The sequence below is a fragment of the Zonotrichia albicollis genome, chromosome 8, assembly GCF_047830755.1.
Source record: "Zonotrichia albicollis isolate bZonAlb1 chromosome 8, bZonAlb1.hap1, whole genome shotgun sequence".
In the NCBI taxonomy this organism is placed as follows: domain Eukaryota; kingdom Metazoa; phylum Chordata; class Aves; order Passeriformes; family Passerellidae; genus Zonotrichia; species Zonotrichia albicollis.
In genome coordinates, this window is record NC_133826.1 from 3,632,050 (window position 1) to 3,654,811 (window position 22,762).

The 22,762-nt window shown below is 44.5% G+C and overlaps 2 long non-coding RNA genes across 2 annotated transcripts in view; one reads left to right on the forward strand and one right to left on the reverse strand.

The window, feature by feature from the left end:
* LOC113459926 (uncharacterized) overlaps window positions 1-21,838 on the forward strand; it is a 31,633-nt gene extending 9,795 nt beyond the window's left edge. Inside the window, exon 4 of the long non-coding RNA XR_003381525.2 lies at window positions 21,491-21,838. This is a non-coding gene — a long non-coding RNA (uncharacterized LOC113459926). The remainder of the gene's footprint in view (window positions 1-21,490) is intronic.
* LOC113459925 (uncharacterized) overlaps window positions 12,167-22,762 on the reverse strand; it is a 46,085-nt gene continuing 35,489 nt past the window's right edge. Inside the window, exon 13 of the long non-coding RNA XR_012581253.1 lies at window positions 12,167-22,739. This is a non-coding gene — a long non-coding RNA (uncharacterized LOC113459925). The remainder of the gene's footprint in view (window positions 22,740-22,762) is intronic.

Genomic DNA, 22,762 nt, shown 5'->3' on the forward strand with positions numbered 1-22,762 from the left:
TCTGCTGGTGGGCTGCAGGTGATGGCATCTTCTATTTCTGGGCTGAAACCACTGATGGGGAAGAAGGAACCAGCTTTATTCATCTCCCTGACGTTTTGTCAACAGACCTGGACCTTTCTTTCTCTTCTTCTTGGTCTGATCTCTTCAATGAAACTGAAGATCATTTTGGGTAATACCAGCAACGCTTTCATCAGGCTTCCTGGAGTGCCCTGCAGGAGTTGGCTGCATGTGAGGGACTGAAACACATAGAAATTAGGGATGAGATGTTTCAATGCCACCAAAGGGATTTGGATGCCCAGCATCCATTAAAATGAGTAACAATTCCTGTCCTGCCCTAAATGGCCGGAGCCCAAATTGCTCCACGAGATGGAAACCATCTTGGTTAATGCATGGACACTTAAGCCCTCAGCATCTGACTTCACTTATATTTTATTTCCAGCAAACTTGGTTGATGATGTCCAATGAAACCCTTGCACACCCCTTACCCTCTCCCCAGCAGCTCATCGCGCTGTCGCTTGCCAGCTCCACTATCAGGGGAGGGTGATGAAGGTACCTCATTTGTTTGCAAGTTGGAGAATGATGTAAAAGGTTCCTCGTCCATCATGATAAAGGCTTTCAAAAAAAGCCCCAGACAAATGTTCCTTCCTCTCGTTTCGCCCGCGCTCCATGAGGACGTTTGAAGCCGAGGGAAAGTTCAGCGTAGCCATATGTACAGAGGGGCTGCACACAAATCACAGCTACTGCTAATTGGATCCAGAGATCTAATTGGTCCCTCGTGGTGGCACCCTGGGCTGCTCCTGCCTCCCCTGACCTGCCAAGGGGCTCAGCCACTCACAGCACCATCATTAAGCAGAGCAGGCATTGCCCAACCTAAGGGGAAGATGAAGATGTAAAATAATATATAATAATACAAAATAACATAATACAAAATAACTCCAGGTGCTTGCTCTGAGGCTAATGCCTCATCCAGAAAGCATCCCTACACCAAAGCATTGAGAACCCCACTAAAATTGCCAGAAATAGGATGTTTCCCACATCCCCTTCCTGCCCTAAGTGCAAAGCAACATGCCTGTCTATGTTAGGGACTATTGGTCTTTTTTAACCCTTTTTAGGACCACTATCACCCCATCCAATTCCACATGTGAGCGCAGCCACGAACTCTGGACTTGGATGCTCCCAAGTTACATGGAGCAAAGTCCTGGGGAAATGGGGAGGAAATATCCAAAGTTTGGACTCAGGTCCATTTTAGTTCTGGAAAAGGCTTTGAGTCTTCTTTTATTATGCAAACCTCCTCAGCCAATCCTGATTTTAATAAAGTTGATTAATGATTGCGCTGAGGACAAGGACAGTTATTCCCTGACTTATGCTACGCCGTTTATGGAAGCTGTATCCTTAAATGAATTACTGCAGGGATCATTAAATTTTGACTTAAATTGGACATAGTAAGCTCATTTGAAAAAATAAAAAGCTTAGCAAGTTATATATAAACTAAAGGAAAAATGAATCTCCTCAAGCTGTCTCCCCTCTCCTTCTCAAGCAGGAACCTAAAGGGCAGATTTGAAAAGTGAAGTTTAAATTTGCAGGGCAAATCTTCATGAGGGCACTTTGAAGCTGCATTTGTGCAATTCCTAATTGAATTATGGGTTCAAAACCTGGACCTTTATCCTCATTCAGTTTAACGGGTCCTCAGATTTGGGGTTGGCAGTAGAAATATTGTTACTCTAGAGAAGGAAGGTGAAAACTGCTGTGGTGTGGAAGGGGCTGGCGGGAAGTGGGTGCTGCTCCCATGTCCTGCACTGTGGCAGCTGGGGGGACAGAGACCCAGAAAAAAGGCACACTGTTTTTTAATGGGATTGTCTTTAAAAGTCACATTAAAAAAAATTTTTGATGGCTTTAGGATTTGAGTACTTCCTCACTGAGCGTTTTTAGAGGGAGGATGGAGATGCTGGACGTGGATGCTTTTCTGCTTTGCAAGCATTTGAAAACAGTTCAGTTACAGTTGATTTGGTTCCTCATGTATAAAACTGCCAACATTACTCCTTGATGCTGAGAATAATCACAGAAATTACCATGGGGCCTTGTGAGGGTGGTCACAGACTGGGAAACATTGCTCAGAAAAGCTGTGGCTGCCCCTGAATCCCTGGAAATGTCGAAGGCTGGGCTGGACAAGGCTTGGAGCAACTTGGGGTAGTGGAAGGTGTCGCTGCCCATGACAGGTGGAACTGGATGAGCTTTAAGGTTCCCTCCAACCCAAATAATTTTATGAATATTCATTCATTAAATAAAAAGGACTGCACCTTTGCATATGGATACATTTCCAGCAGAGGGGAAAGACTATAAGCAAAAATAAGGCGATAAAGTAGGGGAGGGGTTTAAGCAACAATATTCAGACCCTTCTGAACATCCAGGCTGTAATCTCCAGTAACATTTATTCATCCCACCTTCCAAATCTCATTCACACCATCCTGTGAGTAGGGGTGAGCTCAGAGCGTGAAGGGATTGCAACTATCAGCTTCCCATTTCCCATGCCTGTGTTTTAATTAAAAATTTTAATTAATTAATTTTTCACTTTGTGTCAAAATTCCCTTCAGTGGGCTGATCAATGATGGACATATCTCTTGGGAAATGCAACTGAAGAAATGCAATATACCTTTTTTAATTATTCTTATGCAGCAAACTCTAAAAGGCTGCAGTTTACTGCCCCTTTATGGTGACTTAATTGGTCATAGCGGGATTAAGTTTCTGCTCTAATCCAGGAGATTTTAAAGCATATAATAATTAAAAGGAAAAAAAAAAAGGAAAACTGGGCTATGCTTCAGGTATTTGATAATCTATAAATACAGAACCAGTACGTGCTCTGCCCAAAAAAAAAGCTGTAAAATAATGTAAAATTTCAACACCTCCTTGCTTTTTACTTTCTGGCAGAGGGCTCAACATGCAGGAGGTTCAGTCCTTTCTCCCTAACACGGAACTGCTTTTCCTCTGGATGGAAATTTCTATTCCATCGCCATCTCGTGGTTCCCTGCAAAAACTGCTGGCTCTGCAGAACCAGTGTCGCGTTGCTGATGCTGAATTGCACGAAGGCACCTTTTAAAATGCAACATCCACTGGACATGAGGCACGCAAATTAATATTGTGCAGCTGGGCCTGCAACAGGGCAGTTTGGAGGGGGAAATGGGGGCTGCAGTTCCAACACTCAGGAACTCGTGGCTTTCAGCAGCCTGTGTTACCAAGATCATTACTCAGTGGATTTCGGGTTTTTTGGTGGATATGGGATGAAACTTAATCCATGAGAAGAACTAGGAGAAAATTCTCCTCCAAATTATGAAAGACAACAAAGGTGTTATTTATTGTGGAATATCTGGCATGCTTATCATAGAAAATTTGTTTTGGAAGGGACTTCCTCTAGTCCAATCCCCCTGCAGTGAACAGGGACATTTTTAACTAGACCTGGCTGCCCCAAGCCTCATCCAACCTGACCTTAAATGTTTCCAGGGGTGGAGTATCTTATGTCTAAGAAATTTTTTTTTTTTTTTTTTTTTTATTTCATTGATTTTTACAACATCTTACTTCTTTGACTAGCTTGAGCTGCACTGAAATAATGAAGAGCAAACTCCAGATTTATGATGGTTTTTTATATTATTGTGGCACTGGCACTGTTTTGGGAATGTCACTTACTTCAACCTGTGCAACAGCCTCCTGTGCAGATTGCAAATGAAGATTGCTGTGATTGTGGGGCTGTGATTGCAGAGAGGGAAGAAGATAGAGGAAGAGCTGCAGTAATTAACATCAGTCTGAAAAATCTCAACTCCAGGCATGCCAGCAGCAGGTCTCCAGCCCAGTCCACTCTGCTGAACTTGTCAAAATTCCCTCACCTTGATTTCATCCTGCTGGAAAAGGAGTCTTTGCAGGAGGCTGCAAGTGTGCCCCTGGTTTTCCTCAGTAAGGCAGGGAGGGAATGTTGAAACTCAGCCGGTGGTTGGGAAATTGCCCCCTCTAATACAAGCCAGACCCGTGGAAACCCTCCAGGTCTCAAAGTCCCTTCTCAGCCCAAGCAGGACTTTGATGAAGAAAAGCAGAATAAAAGTGAACAGGAAGAAAGCGAGTTTAAATAAGCCCAAACAAGTAACAGCAGATTTTGAGAAAGCAAAGTGAGCAGCTGTGGGCAGCCCCAGCTGTTTCACTGCCCCAGAAAAAGCCAAGAAACCATGGAAAATGCCCTGATGTGGGGAATGGCACGGACATCCCCAGGTCTCTCCATAGCCATGTGCATGAGGGCATGAGCACCATGGGCAAGGGAGGACAATGAGTAAATCTGTGAGCAGTTTTACCAGTGAAGAGTTCTAATGAAGTCAGTGTTTTGCTCAGCTTTGGGGCTTTTTGATGGCAGGTTTCCCATTTTTCTGGGGAGAATCCCCCTGAAGACGTTTGCTGGTGGACTCCCACTTCAATCCCCAGAGACATCAGCTCTGCTGCCCCATCTTCATCCCTGCTGTCTCCTTCACAGCCCCTGTTTGCAGCCAGTTGGAGCAAAACACACAGCCCTGTCCTCCCTTGTCTGCCCTCACCATGTTAAGACACAAACACGGTTTTAGGTCTTTTCCAGCCCAAGGAACTACAGAGCTCATTTGGGCAGTGTACTGAAAGGGACATTGCTGCCACATTTGGGACCTACTCTTAGGGCAGAGAAAAGGCAGTTTCAGGACCTCAAGAAGAAGGAGCAGTGGTTGGCACAAAGAACCTCTAGAGGGTACCTAATATACATTATTATCAGGCATTTAAAAGCATTTGCAAGAGGTAGTTCCCAGCTTACTTTTCACTCCACCATGGAGCGAGCCTAGAAACAAATGAGGAGCTTGTTCATTTGGACCTTGCTGGAATGAATGGCTTCCTTTATACCAGCTGCCTCTCAGAAATGTTGAGATTTAATTAATCCCTGGCTGGAAATAATGTATAGTATTGCCTAATCTCTAATTCAGGATATCAAGGCTAATGCTCAGCATAAAGAATGAGGTTTGTTGAATGTACAGCTGGAAAATTGACCACAGTCCCACTGGCCTCAGTGCTGCTGTTGAGGGAGAGGAATCATTTGCTGATGGTTGAATTTGGGACTGTATCATTGTGCTGAAGCTTTGCTACAAGCCAAAAGAATGCTACAGCAGTGTGAGTTCCAGCTTCTCCACCCTCCATTTCACTCCTGGCCATGTAGCCAGTTTAGCTCTTGGTGCCACATTACTAAAGTCATCCAAGGAGGAAAAGTCTCTACAGGCATTGATGAGTAACAGATCTATATAATCTTCCTTTAATATAACCTTGCTAGAAAACCTGCAGGGAAAACTTCAGGCCCTGTTTACCCCCTCCCAGCCCCTCCCTGGGAGTCAGGTGCCCATGTCAAGGTGCTGGAGCTCCTCAGAGGGAAGTGAGGCAGCTCCTGCACTTGGCAATGTTGGAGCAGGATGGCTGTGTGTGCTCAGCTTTGCACTGTGAGAGAATCATCTCCTTTTCTGGAGCAATAAGCTGGCCTGTGTCTCTTGGGTCACTTTGGTAGCACTGAGTATTCCTGAGCACCCCTGAGCTCCTGCTGCCAGCTCTCCCTGGCTCTCACACAGACAGAGGGATGCCAAGCTCTGCCCTGGCCTCATCTGCTCTGCTCTCAGTCCACACCTCCTGGTGCCACTCTTCCTCCTCACCCTTTGCCCTAGGCTGTATATAAAGGTCTAATCCCAAAGCTGGACCTACAAAGACCTTGGCTGCTGGCTTCAGGGTGGACTTTTTAACAAATGATTAAATAACCAGAGGAGAACAGCACACTGTCATCACTGAGCTGCTCCAAATTCTGTAAGTGATTTCTTCCTTCCCAGGAGGATGCAAACTGTGAGGAGCTGGGACAGGTTGATGCTTGCCAGTGTCCTTTGACAGGTTTTATCTTCATTTGCATTTTCATAGGTGAGATGAGAAACACTGGCTGGGTTTTGAATGAAAACTGTGGCAGCTTCAGTACAGAACATCCAGATACGTGCTCTGTGTTGTCATGTGCAGACTCCAACTGGAGAGGATCAAAGGAAAAGGGTCTATTTTTGGTTTTGCATCTAGTAATTACTCTGAACAAATGAGCAATGCATCTGAGAAGTAATCAGCAATCTTTTTTCAGGTTTCCATCTGGTAAAATCCTTGTAGGTGCTGTAACTTCAGAATAATTTCAGGCCTGTACTTCTCACTGAAGACTCTGAAGTTGGGAGTCAACCAGTGAGTGGAAGAACACAGATTTGCTGTTTTGTCACTCATGACCATTCAGAAAACTACTAAAACAACACTCCTCAGGGCTGTGAACACCTACACCCAGTAGTGCTGGATGCAGTGAGTTTTATAGAGTTCTAGAATATCCAGATTAGAAAGGACTGTAGGAATCCAACTCATGGGAAAGTAAAAAGAAAAGAAAGAATAAAGGACAACTGAAAGAACAGAAGAAAGAATAAACGAAGAAATGAAGAAATGAAAAAGAAAAGAGGAAAGAAAAATATTCAAGGAGTCCAATTCAAAGAGATATTTCCTTTTTATAACTTGTGAAGTTACACCCAGGGTGAGAGTTCCCTTTGCCTCTAAATCTTATCCTGCAGTGACAGTGAGACAGCACAGTGGAGAATGGGGAGGGTTGTGAGGATGAAGGGAAGGATGCAAGAGTCAGAGTTACACTCTGGACTTAGTAGAGTTTGAGTCCTACATAAAGGCTGGAGCCTTGCCATCTTACAGAGTGGAACAGCACTTGAAGAGTGCAAATCCCACCACTTCTCCATGTAGGATTAATTAGCACAGATTTGCAGGCTGGTTCCTTGAGAGGCCAATGGTGATTCTGGGGTGAATTTTCCAGCTTCCTGTGAAACTGAGGTTTCACATCGTTCATGAGCAAGTTCCAGCCACTGAACTAGGGTGTCACAGACCCATGGAAAGGAGTGGGAGCAGAACAGGAGACTTTGGAGCTGTCACTCTTTAGACACCAGTTATTGGAGAGTATTCTGTGCATCATTCTGAATTTAGGCTTGTTTTTGTATGAAAGCAATTGGCTGGCAAGATTGTTGTAAATATTCCCAGTGGAGTTGTGTTGGGGAAAAAAGGATTCCTTTTCTTAATGGAAAATTTTGACTTTATAACTCAAAACTTGAAAATTTTAGCTGAAAACTGTGAGAGCCTTCCCCAGTGTGACTTCTTGTTTTCCAACAAAAATAAAAGAGCAGAGATGGAAGTGGAAAGTTTCTGTTTTCAATCAGAAGGAAATTTTCCTTTCCTACCAGTTCAAATAGCTGGTAGTCTCTAGTCTAGCCTCTCTGCCAGCCTCCAGCTTCCCTGTTGCTCATGGATCAGTGTTTTGCAGGAGGCAGAGGAAGCTTTGCAGAGCTGAGAAAGGTCTGTGCTTGGCCACAGCTCTTTCTGAGCATGGACAATGTCAGTGGAGCATTTGCAGACACATTGCCAGGGATCTCCTGGACCCCGGCAGAGATGAGACACCTGCAGCTCTTGAAAAATAAAAATCTGTTTCCAGGCTGTGATCAGCAACAATCTGATTTTCCATGAGAAGGTGGCTCCTAGGTCATGAAATATGGAAATATAAACTGTTTAACCCTGTGTTGTGGAGAGATTTGAGCAGCAGAAGGGGTGAGGTGGTGGCAGAACTCAGCTCACCACAGGCAGCTCTCAGAGCTGGGTGCCTTTCCCTTAATGAGCCATTTGCATTTGGGGTTTGGGGTTGGAAATAGGGACAGAGGAAAGCTCACCCTGGCTTCAGAGCAGAACTGGTGGATTTGGTGGGGATGCTAAAGGAGCCCCAGAAGTGGCCTCCCCTCTGCTGGCAGTACCACCACCTGTGTGTGGTGTCACTGTGGGGCAAGGCACGTCCAGTGACCTCCAAAGAAATAACTGCATTTCTTGGGGATAAACTGTTCCCCCATATCCCATCTCTGCTGAAAGCCTGGCCTGTTAAAGGAAACCCATTTTGTTAAGGGTTTTAAATGCTGCTTGCCCATATGCAGAATTATGTCTTTAAAGATTAAAAAATCCAATATAAACAAAATACATCCAGGGAGCTGAATGCATGAATCATTATTTTAGTACATATTGTCCATTCTAATCTGCAGTCCAATTGTGAAGTCATTCAAAATGCTGCTTCTCAGTAATTAGCAGGAATCTAACTCTGAGCCAATTTCTGATTAAATGTGCTTAAAATCAATAAAACATCATGAGTGATTAGAGTCACGTGTGATTAGCCCTGTCGAACAAAGCAGAATAAGTTATGGCCTCACTTTAACTTGTCAAAAAACAGAACTGGGGGTGGGAATGAGGAGGAACAGCTGATATTTCTATAAAGGGTTTTTCCAGTTCTCTGCCTCTCTCTTCACTCCTTTAGAAAAGTGAAAGGATTGGTTTGTTGTCTGAAAATTACAGGCTGAAGGGGAAAGTTTGGGGTGGCTTTGGCTTCTCTCATGGGTTTGTGTAAGGATATGCTGGGAATGTTGGTTTAGTCCTGCATCACAGCTATGAAGAGTTACCTGCTCCTGGCCTCACCTGTTCCCCAGCTCAGTCCTGACTATTTGCAGAAGGAAATGGCTGTATGATTTTATTTATTTCTCTTTTCTAGAAGAGACACAATGCTCTCTCTCTCTCCCTATAAAGGGAGCAGTGCAATGAGATATCCCCTGTCAGCAATGAAAGTAAAGAGCAGCAGCTCAAGCCCAGGCGTTGATTGAGCAGCACTGGAGGCTGAAGCATCTGCTGAGATGGTTTCTCTCCATCCCGCTGCCATGAACCCGGGCACCCACAACACTCCCACCCCGGGATCTCCTGCATACAAACCACCATCTCCTCCATCAACCTGGGGTCCAGCCCGAGGTGCTGCTGACAGAAAGTGGCTTTTTGGGCAAGCAGCTTTTGGCAGCGTGTCCCCCATGCCGGCAGCTCGGGCCGGGGGTGGAGGCGGTGCCCGCACCCGGCTGAGATCTCACGTGGGGGCTGTGTGGGGTGCGAGAGCTTCTCTGGAGCTGGGAGCTTGGCAGGGCTCAACAGCAAAGCTTCCCTTGACGTCAGGAGATGGAGAACAACACTCATGTATAGCTACAGCTTCTTCCCTCACAGCTGTGTGGCTGCATCCCACCGGCTGGACCCTCGGGGGAAAATCCAGCTCTGAGCTGCCTCTGGATCCAGCCACAAGAGTGATGCTGCTGTGGCTGCTCTCTTGCTATCTCAGTCAGCACAGCCAAACCCACATCCACAACGTGCTCAGGGTGATGGGTGCAGAGGGGAGGCTTGGGAAGCATTGTCCCAAGTGTATTTCTGCAGGCAGACTGTGTTTAATTGTCTTGGTTTGTGGCCTATTTGAGAGGACATTGGTTTTTTTCAAGAGTACATCCACATGCTTGTCTCCTGCTCTTGGCAGGTTTCTGATCTTCCACCAGTGAAGCCAATTATTATTATTATTATTATTATTATTATTATTATTATTATTATTATTGTTGTTGTTGTTGTTGTTGTTGTTGTTGTTGTTGTTGTTGTTGTTGTTGTTGTCGTTGTTGTTGTTAATTCCCAGGAAACTCCCCATTTGCCTGTCCCATGGGACAAGGGCTTGTGACTCTATGTCACACTCTATGTCACACCTGGGAGATGCAATGAGCCATCAGGGAAGGCCTGGTGAAAGACTTACAGGTACAGGGAACCTTCTTCTAAGAGGAGTCTGCTGTGGGCAACCTACCATCCCCAAACACCACGCTGAGCTTTGGGTTGGTGTGTCTTCCAAAAGAAATGGTCTTGGAAGCTTCCAGTTGAAATGAAAATGAAAAGAAAGTTCATTAAATGGTGACTGGAGTCCAAATTAGTAATACAGAGTCAGCAAGGGTAGGTTGTGAACCATGATGTGCTGGTGGTGGGTCAGCACTGCTAGCAGGGATAAGGCACCTGGTTTGCCCTGCCTAAATTCCCTCTCTTTTACAGTTTTTCTTACTGCTTTTCTTGCAAGCTGCTGGTCTTTAATGGCAAAAAAAGTGCTGAAACAGAGGAGCAGATCCTCAGCAGATATCCATGGCAGTGGCTGATTTGCCCCCAAATTACAGCAGCTGAGTCCCAGAGTCTGCTGTGCTCCAAGGGATAAATCACCCTGCACTGACTCCCTGGATGCAGCCTCAGTGTGGAACCATCTGTGCTCATCCCTGGTGCCATGGTGTGTGCGTGAGGGGAGATCTGCTGCTTGAGGTGATGGGGTTCAGAACCATCCAACACAGGGTGCTGAATAAAACCCAGGGCTGGATGTGGGAATTACATAAATCAGCTAATTATTCCTCTCCCTGAGCCCCCTGTGCATAGTTTGGTGTCTGAGCTGGGGTTTTTTGCTTTTCTCCAAAGCAGCTGGAGATGGGATGTTGAACATGGTATGTTATTGCTCCTAATGGTATTAAAGAAAAACATCTCAAGCACTGGTTGGCATATTTTGATTGTATGTGAGGGTAAAATGAGTGCCAGATTTGGAGCAGGGAAGACTTTCCTCCAGATCAGATTAGCAGGAGTTGATGGGGAGGTGAAGCAGGGAAGCAGGGATTTGGGGGAACACTGGATAGAATCTCTCTCTTGGAGTTAATTTGGCATTTTCAGTGAACAACTCCCCGCTACAGAATTCCAGAGCCTTTGGTGGTTCCTCTTCTTTCTTCCTTTGGTGTTACTATTTGTGGCTTTATTTATTTGTACTAAAAGCCTTAAGCTCGTTATGGCATTTTTGCAAGTGTTTCTGTGGCTTGTGTTGAGTGAGTGTGTGCAGAGCAATTGTTCCCTGGACTTTTGGATTAATGTTTGTCATATGATTGCCTGTGATTTCATGACCTCTGTGGCTGAAGTGAGCCCTGAGGGGTTTTTTATGTATGTGCAATTTAGCTTTTAATTAAGGCCTTGTTATCCAGGGAGTTGCAGCTTGCTTGGCTTGCGTGCCCCAAGGTTCTCCTGGCTTGATACTAAAGTAAGGTAGCCCATATTTGGAAATATTCAGCTCATTTCTCTTGTTTCAGTTTTCCAAGCTGTTTGAATTAATCTTCAGTCTTCTCTTCCAATGTTTACTGAAGAACAGCAGTTTTTTTTAACACTCCCTTGTATCACACAGTGTGATCAGCCCAGCTCAGACAATGTGCATTCATGCTGGGGTCTGTTGCTCATTTAGCAGTCTACAAACTCCTAATGAAGTGCAGATGCACTGGGGAAGATCCTCCCTCCACGGATGAGCCCTGGATCGGGATGAGCCGAGGAGCCGTGGCGAGCAATTCACAGAAGCTACTTGCAAGCATTGTAGAGAGAGTAGTTTTACTTTTTATCTTCCTATTGACTCCTTTTTTTCTTTGCTAAATGGTTCATCAGGTCCCTGTGTATAAATCTTAAAATGTGTATTATACCCGGGCATAAAATCTCTCTTTTTGCAGGAACATGAGTGGTTTCTGTTGGTGCAGGTTTTGGGTGCTCAGGCTGCCTCATGTGCACAGAAGTGATTTCCAGAGTGGACTTCCTTTGCATGCACTATCTCCCTCATCTGTCTCTGGATACCCAAAGAATTGGGAACTTTGACAGATGCCTGGCTGCAGATTAATTTGCAGATGAGCAGAGCAGAGAGGTACCAGAGCCTTTCGCCCTTGCTCCTGCTGCTCCCCAAAGCAGGAATTTACTTGACATCAAGTTCCCAAGATGCCACCACACTCAGCTGTTTTACTAAAGTAGCCTAAAGATTACTATTAGCAGGTTTTCACACATCTGTGTTGGAGTCATTTAGCATAAGGGCAACTCAAGCTGGATTTTAAGGCTGTGGTTCAGTATATAATTCTGGATAATCCTATGCCATCTCTATGAAGAAGTAGTGGACGTGCCTCACATATCTGAATTTCCACCCCAGGCCAAATTTTGACAGCCAGGAGGTGCTGAGATATTTGTAGCCAATGTTTTTATCGACAAAATGCAGGTTTGTAAAATCAGGATGGAGTTCTGACCTCAGATTTGGTGCATATTTCAATTTCCTTGTATGTTAGGTGGGCTCTAGCATCTCCATCCTGACCCAGTTTTAATAGTTTAGTGTCTCATTCTTGGAGAGTGCTTTTTACTGATGCCTGGGATTTAAAACTGTTTATTTCAGCCTCTCATTTTTCCACAAGCTTAGTGGTGAGATGTTGACCTGGGTGCTGCACTAATCTAATAATCTTTAGAAATCATTCTGGGGTGTTTAATATTCGCACAGTGGCCAAACTTTGAGTTCAGTCAGTCGTAATCATCACACTGGAGCATGGTCAAGATGCAAAGTTTGGCCTGGACCCTGTGGCCATCTGGTTGCAGGGAAACCAGCTGCCTCTCGAGCTAAAAATGCCCTTCATCCATCATGATAAATCCCCTTTTCTACTAAATAACCTTCATTCTGTAGCCTGCCTCCCTGTTTGTAAATGGCCATACTCTTCAAACAGGATTGTTGATGGTATTTTAGGTTTCATGAGTCCTCTTGGGGAAAAATCACACCAGATACTCTGGCAATAAGGGCGGATGGATCAGCCAGACCCTTTCAGAAATCCGTGACCAGGTCCATGAACCTTGGTGGCATCACCTGGGAAGGCAGGTGCATGTGAATCATTTGAGCCAAGAGGTGTAGAAAGGCACCTGTGAAGGGACAGGACTCTCCCAAAGGAAAGGCACATTCAGAGCACTTCAAATTTTATTTTTTTGTGATACAGGAGAGGAGTCGTGCCTCCCAGCATTGACTTCTCCACTGGTTGCTAACTGAGTGAAAGAGATACTGGTGATGCAGGAATTACCCCCCACTAAGTTCAGATGCCTAAAGTAGCTCAAATAAATAATGGTTTAGTCACTCATTTCTCTCCATTGATGCTAAAGGGGATCTAGAGCACCAGTTCCAATGCAGACATCAACCCTGGAGACGTCTAATATCCCTGGAGATGTGAATCTCAGCTGGGCTGCCTCTGCCTCTAAGCTTGAATATGAGAAAAGAGAAGCCAGGCTGAAATCAAAGGCAGTTAGGGACATAAAACAGATGCAAAATGTCAAGAAAGATAAAAGACATTAGGTGCCCATGGTCCTGGGAGGCCAAGGGCACCCATCTGAAAATGAAGCAGCAAAACATTTTCTCTGCAAGAAAGCAGCAGAGAAAAAAGCAGACTTGGACCAGCGCAGGAGGAGAAAAATTTCCTTTCAACACTGAAAGTAACAGTTTCTAAAATCCACCTTCTCTGTCCCTCCCAAAATGTAAATGCTAGTAGTTACCCCTGTGAAAATCTGGAGCAGTTTTGTGGTAGTAAGTAGCAGATTCTTGGCTACTGAAGCCTCAGTGTGGCAGATGGGTTTTTTGGAAAATGACACTTGCGCAGCCCAGCTGGTAACCACAGCTGAGATCTCCCTCTTGGAGATCTTAGAAGTCAACGGCTGCATCGGCTTTGATTTCACTGCAAGCAGTGGCTGGGCTGCTGGAAATTGCACCCAGGTGTGAGGTGGAGAGGTCAGACTTGGCCAGCAGCTCCCAGGGTGATAACTGACCCTTTTCAGGCAATCCAGGCAATTCCCCCTGTTTACCAGGAGAAATGGCTGTGTTAACTGTGATGCTGCCGGAACTTCTGGCAAAGATTTTTTGCCTTTTTAGGTGAGCCATTAAAAATGTTTCCTGCCCTGGATTTGAGTGATATTTTTGGCTGATGGTTGGGCACGTCTGCCTGTCGCTGCCCAAGCCCCCTGCTTTGGAAAGGCCAATCTGCTGCCATCCTGCTGCTAAACCAAGCCAGGAGCAGGCATTTTCCACCCCCCAGCAGGAGAGGTTGGCTCTAGGAAACAGCTCCCTTCTGAATCACACGAGAAACTTGGAATATTAAACAATTTTATTGAATAAAAGGAGAGCGGATTGTTTTGTTTCACATGTGGCAAAATGGAAAGCAGTCAACAATTTCCCTCAAAAGTAAACAACACAGCATAGGGCAGCTCTGCTGAGGCTGCTGTTGAAATCTTCATGCTCCCAGAAAATTTGGAAGCAGTGTTATTTTCAGCTGGAGGGGGAGAAGCGTGTGGCACATCTGACCAGTTGCACTTGCCTCTGACTCAGAAACACCAGCTGAGTTTTGACTTCTTCTCTGCTGAGGGCTGCATATTGTTCCCCCAGTAAAAATTACTTTGTATTTCAAATGTTTCTTGCACCAGGTCTCCCTGAACCCAACAATAAATGGAAGGACCTCCAAAGTGCTTTCATCACCTGCAAACAGGTTTTTTGTATTTTAACTTTCCTTGAGATGAAGAAAGCACAGCTTGCTTTGTACCATCTGATCTGACTGCTATTTAACCCTCCTTTTCCAATAGTTTCTGTGTTCTCAAACTTTGTCTCTAAAACTTACTTTTTGTGCCCATGCCATATGCACACCCACCTGGATGTGTTATGTGCTATGTTATGTTTTATGCTGTGCTAAGTGCTATGCACACACACCTAACCATGATGTGTTATAAGTAGAGATAGCTGTGGATTTTCCATCCTGTCATTTTCCAACTGAAAAAGTACATTCGAAAACATCATGTTTTGCTGTTGAAAAAATAGAAATCCTTTTCCCCTACATGTACAGCCCCCAAATAAAGCCATCTTTGGGAAAATTAAAATTAAATATTTCATTTGGGGATGGATTGATTGTAATTAGAGTATATATAATGTTTCAACTAAAAGTTTTCTTTTTCATAATTTCAACCAAATGTTGAACTGCTCTTGCCAGTGGTGAAACCAGGAAAAGTGAGAGCTCTGGTTCAGTCCTGAACTTTCTCAAGAGAGATGAAGTCTCCCTTCACATGGGATGCAGTGGTCATTGCACCATTAGGAGTGATGGAAGTGGCATTTGGCTGAGGCCACAGACCTATGGGAAAGGAAGAAGTCCTGATTTTGTGACTGGGATTTTGTGTTTCAAATCATTGCTGCCAGAGAAAGAGGCAGTGCTGGGCTGCTCCTGAGGGTTTGGGTCCATGAGAGACTTCCCATTGCCCATGGGAACAATGGAGGTGGTCTCTGGTTTGCCAAAATTGCCTTTGTGAGTGTTGCTTTAGAGGGGATGTATTGCAGGGGGAATTGTCATTTTCTGCTTTAGGAGGGACTAAAGAAGTGACTTCTTTGGATGACTTCCACTGTCAGAGTCAAGCTGTGGATGAAGAAGTTGTTTGATACGTGTCTAGTCTTAGTTTATATTAATTTCTACAAAAAAGCAAGGGAAGTACTTGCCCTTTTAAAATGTAATTACAAAAATCATTGCTGTCCAGTCAGAAAATGGAGATCAGCACTGGTGATTCTGCTTTGCCTTCAGAGCCCTAAAGCACTTTGAAACACAGAGTGATCCTGCTTCTACCTGTAGGAGTTCACAGTTATCCTCCAGGGCAGGAGTTATTTAGATTATTTAATTTTCACAAAGGAGATTAGTTGATTCGTTTGGGGGAGGGGGTGTTTGTTTTGTTGATTTGTTTTCCTCCTATAAATAATTTTATTTTTTCATCTAGGCATGCTGGAAAAGGAAAATTATCTATTCCATAGCTACAGGCTTGTCTATGATCTAGTTATGTCCTCTGAAAATTGCCTCAGCTTTCAGAAATGTCTGTTTTAGAGAAAACATAACATTACAGCTGTTTTGCAGTATTTAAAGGGCAGAAGCACCTAAGCTATTGCTCCCCTGACTTCTGTTTCCAATGAGTGAAAATTATCTTACAGACAGAATATTGCTGATCACCAAACAGTGCAGAATTATTGTTTGATTCCTATTCTCTAACAGGGATGCACCAAAAATAGAAACAGCTGCATCTTTCAATTGAGTGAAATTTGAATAATGTTGCTGTGCTGGAAATAAAATAGAAAAGCCACATGCAATGAGGGGTTTGATCTGGTAGGTGCAAATAAGACCAAATTTTAGTTTTCTGTAGCAGATCTAGTTCTAGATTTTCTGTGACCCAAAACTCAGAAACATTTTAATCTGGGTTCTAGTTTCATATAAAGACTGCAACACTGGTACAAAGGTTTACCTTGCACTGCTCAAGGAATGCTGGCAGTGGACAGGTGTACAGACCAGCGATTGCCAGATGATCTCAGTGAGATGTTAGATCAAGAAATTAAGACAGCTGCTTTTCTTCCTTAATCCTGTTCATTTGACAGCTTTTAATACATTTACTGAAAGTAGTGGATTTTTTTCCTAAATTTACAGTTTTTAAAATGCCAGCCATTCAAGAACACCTGCAAGCTGTAATTTTGGGAGTTTCCACATCTCTCTTACATAGGAATAGAAGGAAAGTAGCCCCAAACCCCAGGCCCCTCCATGGTGCTGCTCTGTGCTGTCCTTGCCTGCAAGGCTGAGCCTGCAGGTGTTACTTTGCATGGATGTTGGACCAGCTACAGGTCCCTGGCACACAGCAAAGCTGTTATTTGGTAAACAAGTTCTTCTGAAACAGTCGAGCTGAAAGCAATTTCTGCAGATGAAATGGATAAACTAAGTGATTTGGGTCTTGCAGTACCTAAATATCTTCAAAGACACGGGTCCTGGTGCAGGACAGATTGTGGTGATTGCCCAGCACGTGGCCATGACACCAGTGCTCCTTGCTGTGCTCCACAGGACACAACAGACAGGGAAACAGCTTTCCATCCTGCTGCAGTCCTGCCAGAGCGAGTTTGTTCCTCCAAGTCTGCCTAAGACTGCTTGGAAAGCTTTGGAGAGCCTTTCTTACTTGGTTTGTTGTCTCCCCACGGGATCACACCTGTGCTGCTCCCACCCTCCTTTCCTCTCAGTTTCTGTGGGTCCCCAGGACATCCCAAAGGTTTTCCCTCTGAAATATTTACATCTTTCACATACTTGGGCTCATTTGTCATGTCCCTCACTTTACTCATTGCACGGTGATGCATATTTACTAATTCTAACATTTCCTCGTTAGTCATTCCCTCCAGGCCCATTAATCACTATAAATTCCCAAACGAGAGGCTGCAGTACATCGTTCCTTCCAACAGACAGCTGACACGTAGTAATTAGGCAGCTGAACATAAAAATAATGAGGCTGAGGCTCCCGCAGATCTCCTTCCCCCTCTCGGCACCTCGGGGGCAGCCTCTCTGCAGCCACCACTGCACAAGCTGCTACCCAGTACGGATGTGCCTGTTTCCCTCCCTTTTCCCCCCAAACCTGCTCTCTGATCCATTGGAGAGGTACCCAGGCATTTAGCTTTGTGACTTCTGGCGGTACTTTTCCATGCATCACATCAACACACACTGAATTATTTAATCTCTCTGCCTCCCCTGTTTCCCTGTCATGCAGGGACTGGTCCAGCTCCTGTTGTTCATCTCTACCTGCTGCTCCAGAAAATCCTCGTGCCAAGCTGCCCTGCCAGCTTGCTGCAGCCTCTCTAACTCAGAGCACACTCTTGGAAATAAATGCATCTTCTCACAACGGCTTCACTCCCTGAAATAAAGAGCGTGATTCAGGCAGGGGATTGACTGCCATGTGCAACGCAGAAATGGTCTGAGAGACCAAAAGGCTCTTTGTGTCCAGACTAATTTCCCTGTTTTCTTGTATTCTCCCTCCTTTACACAGTTAGGGAGCACTTTTAAGGAGCAGTTCTGCAGTCTTTTTTCCTTTTTTTTTCCTGTGGTGATCACTTTTGTTTGCCACAGAAATATCTTGGAAATTGAGTGCCCATGGAGAGGGACACAGCACCATCCCCTCCAAATTACACTGCAGTGTCCAGCATCACTGGCCAAACTAGAGTTAATGAGAATTAGGAAGAAACTTCCCCTGCAGCTCTTTTTTCCTCTCCTGCTTCTTTCTGAAGCAATGTGTCTTGGCTGCATTTGGCTTTAAAAGACCCTTGATCTGCTTTGTTTATGGTAATTTCTTTATTCCTGAGAGAGAGAGAGGGAAGGCAGCACCGAACTGATATTGTTCTGGGACTGCAGATGGGCAGATGGTTTGAAAAAATGATTGCAAGATTTCACTTGCACTCTGGGCCTGTCTTTCACATTTGGGTGAAAGACCAAGTTTTGTCTTCTGTCACGGGAAGCCTAATTTAGATTGCCTAAAACTTGAAATCAGTTTGAAGACAAATCCCCAAGGTCAACGACTCCACAGATTTGGAGGTTAAGGAATTGAGGTTAAGAACTGACAAATGAGGAAGCCAAGGCAAGATTATGGAAATGAGGATCTGTAGCAAATTCTCTCTTGTTTCCCCCTTGTAACCTCCTAATGACATTAGTGCCTGTCTTTGACAGTCCCTTCTCAAAGGGGAACTTACTTGAGCACTAAAGACGCTTTTATGAGTCCCAGAGACACACACAGGAAAACATGTGGGCAAATCTGCTAAGACCCAGATATGGGACACAGTCCTTAAAAGCCCTGCACCGACTTAAAAGAAATGACCTGAAATAAGGGAGACAACAAAACACCCTTGGCAGCTGGGTTCCCACCCCTCTATCCCCATCCCAGACCCTGTGTTGAAAGCAAACATCCTTTTTTTACCTCCACGCTGCTGACTGCACACAGTTAAAAATTCAATCTTCGCATCTCCCCAGTGAGCTGGAGCACTTCTACTGTCCCTTCTCACAGCTGTGAAGCTGTGATTCAGAGGGATTGGAGCCAACACCATAAACCAGCACCTATTAACACTGTCCAGCCCAAACCACCATCTCTCTAGTCCTTGGAGCAACTTATCCTTTTTGTAATGCAGGTTTTTTTGCTTATCCCAGCACTGCTCGGAGATTGCTGAATTCATTTACTCCAGGGAGAGTTTCTGCACATCTGGTCCGTGGCTGGAAATGTTTTTTCTGTATCTCACCCTTCTTCACCAAGGAACACCATGTGTGGCTTGGGCTGGATTTTTCTCTGCAGGTGGTGGTTCTTTGACTAAAACACAAGACACATTTTCCTGCAAGGCTGTCTCACCCCAAGCACTGCAGCTTGGTTGCTGCAAGAGAAGTTTCATCAAACCATTCCTCCCACTTTTTCTCTTGATCATCCCCTCTAAAACTACTCAGAGAGCTGTTCAAGAACAGCTAGGTGGGTAGGAGGCATTTAATGAAGATGCCTTTGCTTACCCATCAACTTGGAGAGCAATGGTGCTCACTCCTTGTCCCCTTCTTGTCTGTACGACTTTTCTAACAGTGCTGGTGAGCTCAAGCCCCTTTTTCCCCTGTGATTAGATGGCAGAAAGCAAGGTGAACTTTCTCCTTTTCTTTTAATATATTAGCCAGCTATGGTTAATGAAAAGCTGAAAGATAATTTTTAACTCTAGAGTGAATAAGATATGGCCTTAAAGGGGAGCAAAGTATCCCTGAGGATGGTGGCAATAAGTATGGATAAATAATACAAATGACACCTTACTCACCTGTCTAAAAGACTTACCATCCTGCTGATCTCAGATGGATGAATTTATGGCCTTGTTATAAATTTCCTGATGCCTCAGCTTCCTAACCTTGAAACATTCAAAGTAGCTATAGCTTTACAAATATATATATTTTTTTTTCAGAAATAGAGTTTTTCCATCTGTTTGTTCCATTTTCCCATCTGTTCCTCCAGCCTCCTAGTCTTTTTCAACCTGTTTACAAAGATTGTCTTTAAGTGAATATATATATATAACTTATGTATAACTTATATATAACTCTTTTTTCTATTCCAGGACAATTGTTTCTTTCACAGTGGGTTTGCTCTTAAACTGCCTCTCTGAACTTCTCTGGGCACTTTTTTTGCTAATCCATTTACCTTTCCGATATGCATTGTGATCCTTCAGTGTGCTCATTATGCTTAGAGGCCATAAGGAATTCTTGTCAGATGCAGGATGATCACTGTGGCAGGGCCAGACCATGAGCTGCAGCCACATCCCAGTGAGAAAGCCAGCACAACCCATGGATGTAGCATTCTGGTGTCCATCTGGGTGCCACAAAGATGGGTGACACCAGGGAGTTCTAGCAGACAGCCCAGTTTCTGTGCCCTTACCCACAATGTCAGTCAGTACCTGCTCAGGAGCATTCTCTGCTCTCATGACCCAGGTGAAATGGCCTTGTAGCAGCTCCCAAGGCTCTGCTTTCACTGAAGAACCTCTAGTATCTCCTGAGTAGTGACTAGGTAGAGATTAAGGTACCCAACACAGTCCCCAGCCTGACCAATCTGGAAAAAATTCCCTGGAATCAGCAGCCAGTATTGTATTACAGTTAGATCAGAAGCTGGACTGGATTTCTCTCTGTTATTTGTCTGAGAGGCGCAAGTAAGCACCCTCTGAGAAGGGATCATTTCTGCTACAGAGAGAGAGCAAATCTGAGTCTCTCCAGGCCACCCAAAAAGTGATTTTTGATTTGTCAAAATAATCCTTTAAGCAGAGGAATTGAGAGCTTGGAAGATTTCCAAAAATGTGTTAATCTACACTTTTTTAATTTCTCTTTTTATGTAAGGAAGGGGGGAAACTAATAATAAGCTTGTAAATCATGTGGTTAAGTTTAAAGAAAAATGCTTTGGGAAAGTTTTCTAGCCTCCTGCAAGACATTTTGTTTTTATTCCTTCTGTCTCCACAAGACTTTTGCCTTCTACCGTTTGCCAGCAGGACTGGAAAAATTCTACTGGTCCTGTCATCGCAAGGGACGCTTGTGGAATTGTTTTATTGTTACCCTTCTCCTTCTGGTAGGATGAGATCAGTGCCTTCATTTAGCTGAAGTCAAGGCATCTTCTCTCTCATTCCAGATGTGCCAAGCTGCTTGTAAACAACGAGGGCTGCTGTTAAATTGTGGGGTGTTCCTGAGCCTCTGAAGGTTGCTGTGCTCCACCCTTCAGTTAAAGGGCTCACAGGAAGCCTTTGGGGCAGAGGAGACCCCAGTTCCACTTTCCATGCAGGGGGATTTTCCCAGGAGGACTCACAGCAGACTAAAGGCAACATTGATGTCTTTTGAAGGTTTATCAAGAGCATCTTGCTACGGTTGGGGAGGGGGCAGCAGCCTTTGCAGCAGCCCCTCTTGGTCTTGGCTTTATTTTAGGGTGGTCTTGTGGCCACTAAGCAGACATGAGCGATAAATTTACCTCCAATGCCTGCTGGTTTGGGCTGTTTTGGGGATTTTAGGCACAAAAAGCCAGTTCTGTGTGTTTTATAGCAAGCCCAAGGCTTCACCTACCAGCTCAGCATAGAAAGTTTACCCATTAATAACCTGTGTTGGTTGGGTTCCCTTTGTTCCCAGAAAACAAAGGCTCTGTGTTCACAGCTAAATCCCCAATCCAAGTGTTTCCTGTAACAAAACAAAAGCCTGCTAAATAGGAACGTTTCTCCCTCTGGGAAACGATGCATTCCCTCACGTTCACGGTATGCAGTGTTCCCTTAGTTCACTGATTTTGTTACTTTTTACAGTTCAGTTTCCATACGCTGCTGCTCATGTGTGGTGCCAATGCTGCTGGTGATGAATTTCTCGCAGAGCTGACTTGAGCAATGTCTCTCTGTAGTAATCATTTTCTGTCTCCCCAGTGGTTAGCTGAGTACATCGTCTCCAAGACCTTTCACCAAGCATCCATCAGCAAGGAGTTCAAGCTAAGCAAGACATTACCCCGTTCCAGAGGCTGAGCAAATCACATGCCTACCCTGTAACTAATTACTTCTATTGGCTGATTGGTTTTTAATGCATCTGTTTTGCAGGTAAACAGATTTATCTTAGGAAGGCATAGGTAATAATGATGCTAATTTTTTTTTTATTCATTGCCTTCCATCAGAGACTGAAGGCCTGGATCATAAGATGGGTGTCATTCAGCTGTACAGTCCCTTGATTTTTGTACCTATGTAGAGTGGGCATCTGAGATTGCTGGGCATGATTGGAAAAGCCTAAAAAACTTGTGGAGCCTTCTAACAAGATTTCATAAATGGATGACATTAACCATTAACACGTGGTTTCCAACCCCAGCTCCTCATCAACCTCCCCTTTATAAAACAGAATTTTTTGTAACTGTCAGAGTCCCTGGAGAAGCCAGTTTCTGGTGCAAGGAGCCCACAACATGGATCTCACATGCAGACAGGACAAGAGCATCAGCCGTTTGTGATGTTCCACTCACCCTCCTGATCCCAGGTGCAAATCTGATCATGGATATCTTGCAGACATCTCAGCAACTGCTCTGGCAACTGTGATGCTGCTTGTACATTGGTTGTATTGCAGAAACACTCAGAAACGTCCCAGAGCACACAACCCATGGATCAAGGGGACCCAAAAATCAGTGCTGGACCCAAAGTACTTAAGATTGAAACATCAGAAGGGTAGATGGAAGCACTGGAGACGGAAAAGCTCTGTTCATTGATATAATTTAGATACAATCAGGGGATTGCAATAAAGGAATGAATCCTGAATATCCAGTTCAGGCTTACAAATTAGGGAAAGGGAAGAAATTCACCAAGTTAAAATTCTTGGAAGGAGCTGTCAAATATGTACATGGAAAGGTAAAGCCATGGGCACAGAGCAGTGTCTTGGTGATGTCCTCATCCACACCACTCCTGCATGTGTTTTTAACTTTTTTTCAAAGAAGTGTGAGTCTTAAAACCAAAAATCTATTGCTAGAGGTACTCAAGAGTGGCAGGGGCTGCCTTCAATCTATCATGGCCAGCCTTGGAGACCTGAGCCAGGGTGAACCCAACAAGAACTCACCAGTGTCCATATGTAACAGACCTGCTCAGGTGAAAGTGTGGCTCCCCCATTCCTGGACTTTTCTGCTTTGGAAAGACCCTTCTTTTTCTTTCCACCACAGCCAAAAAAAA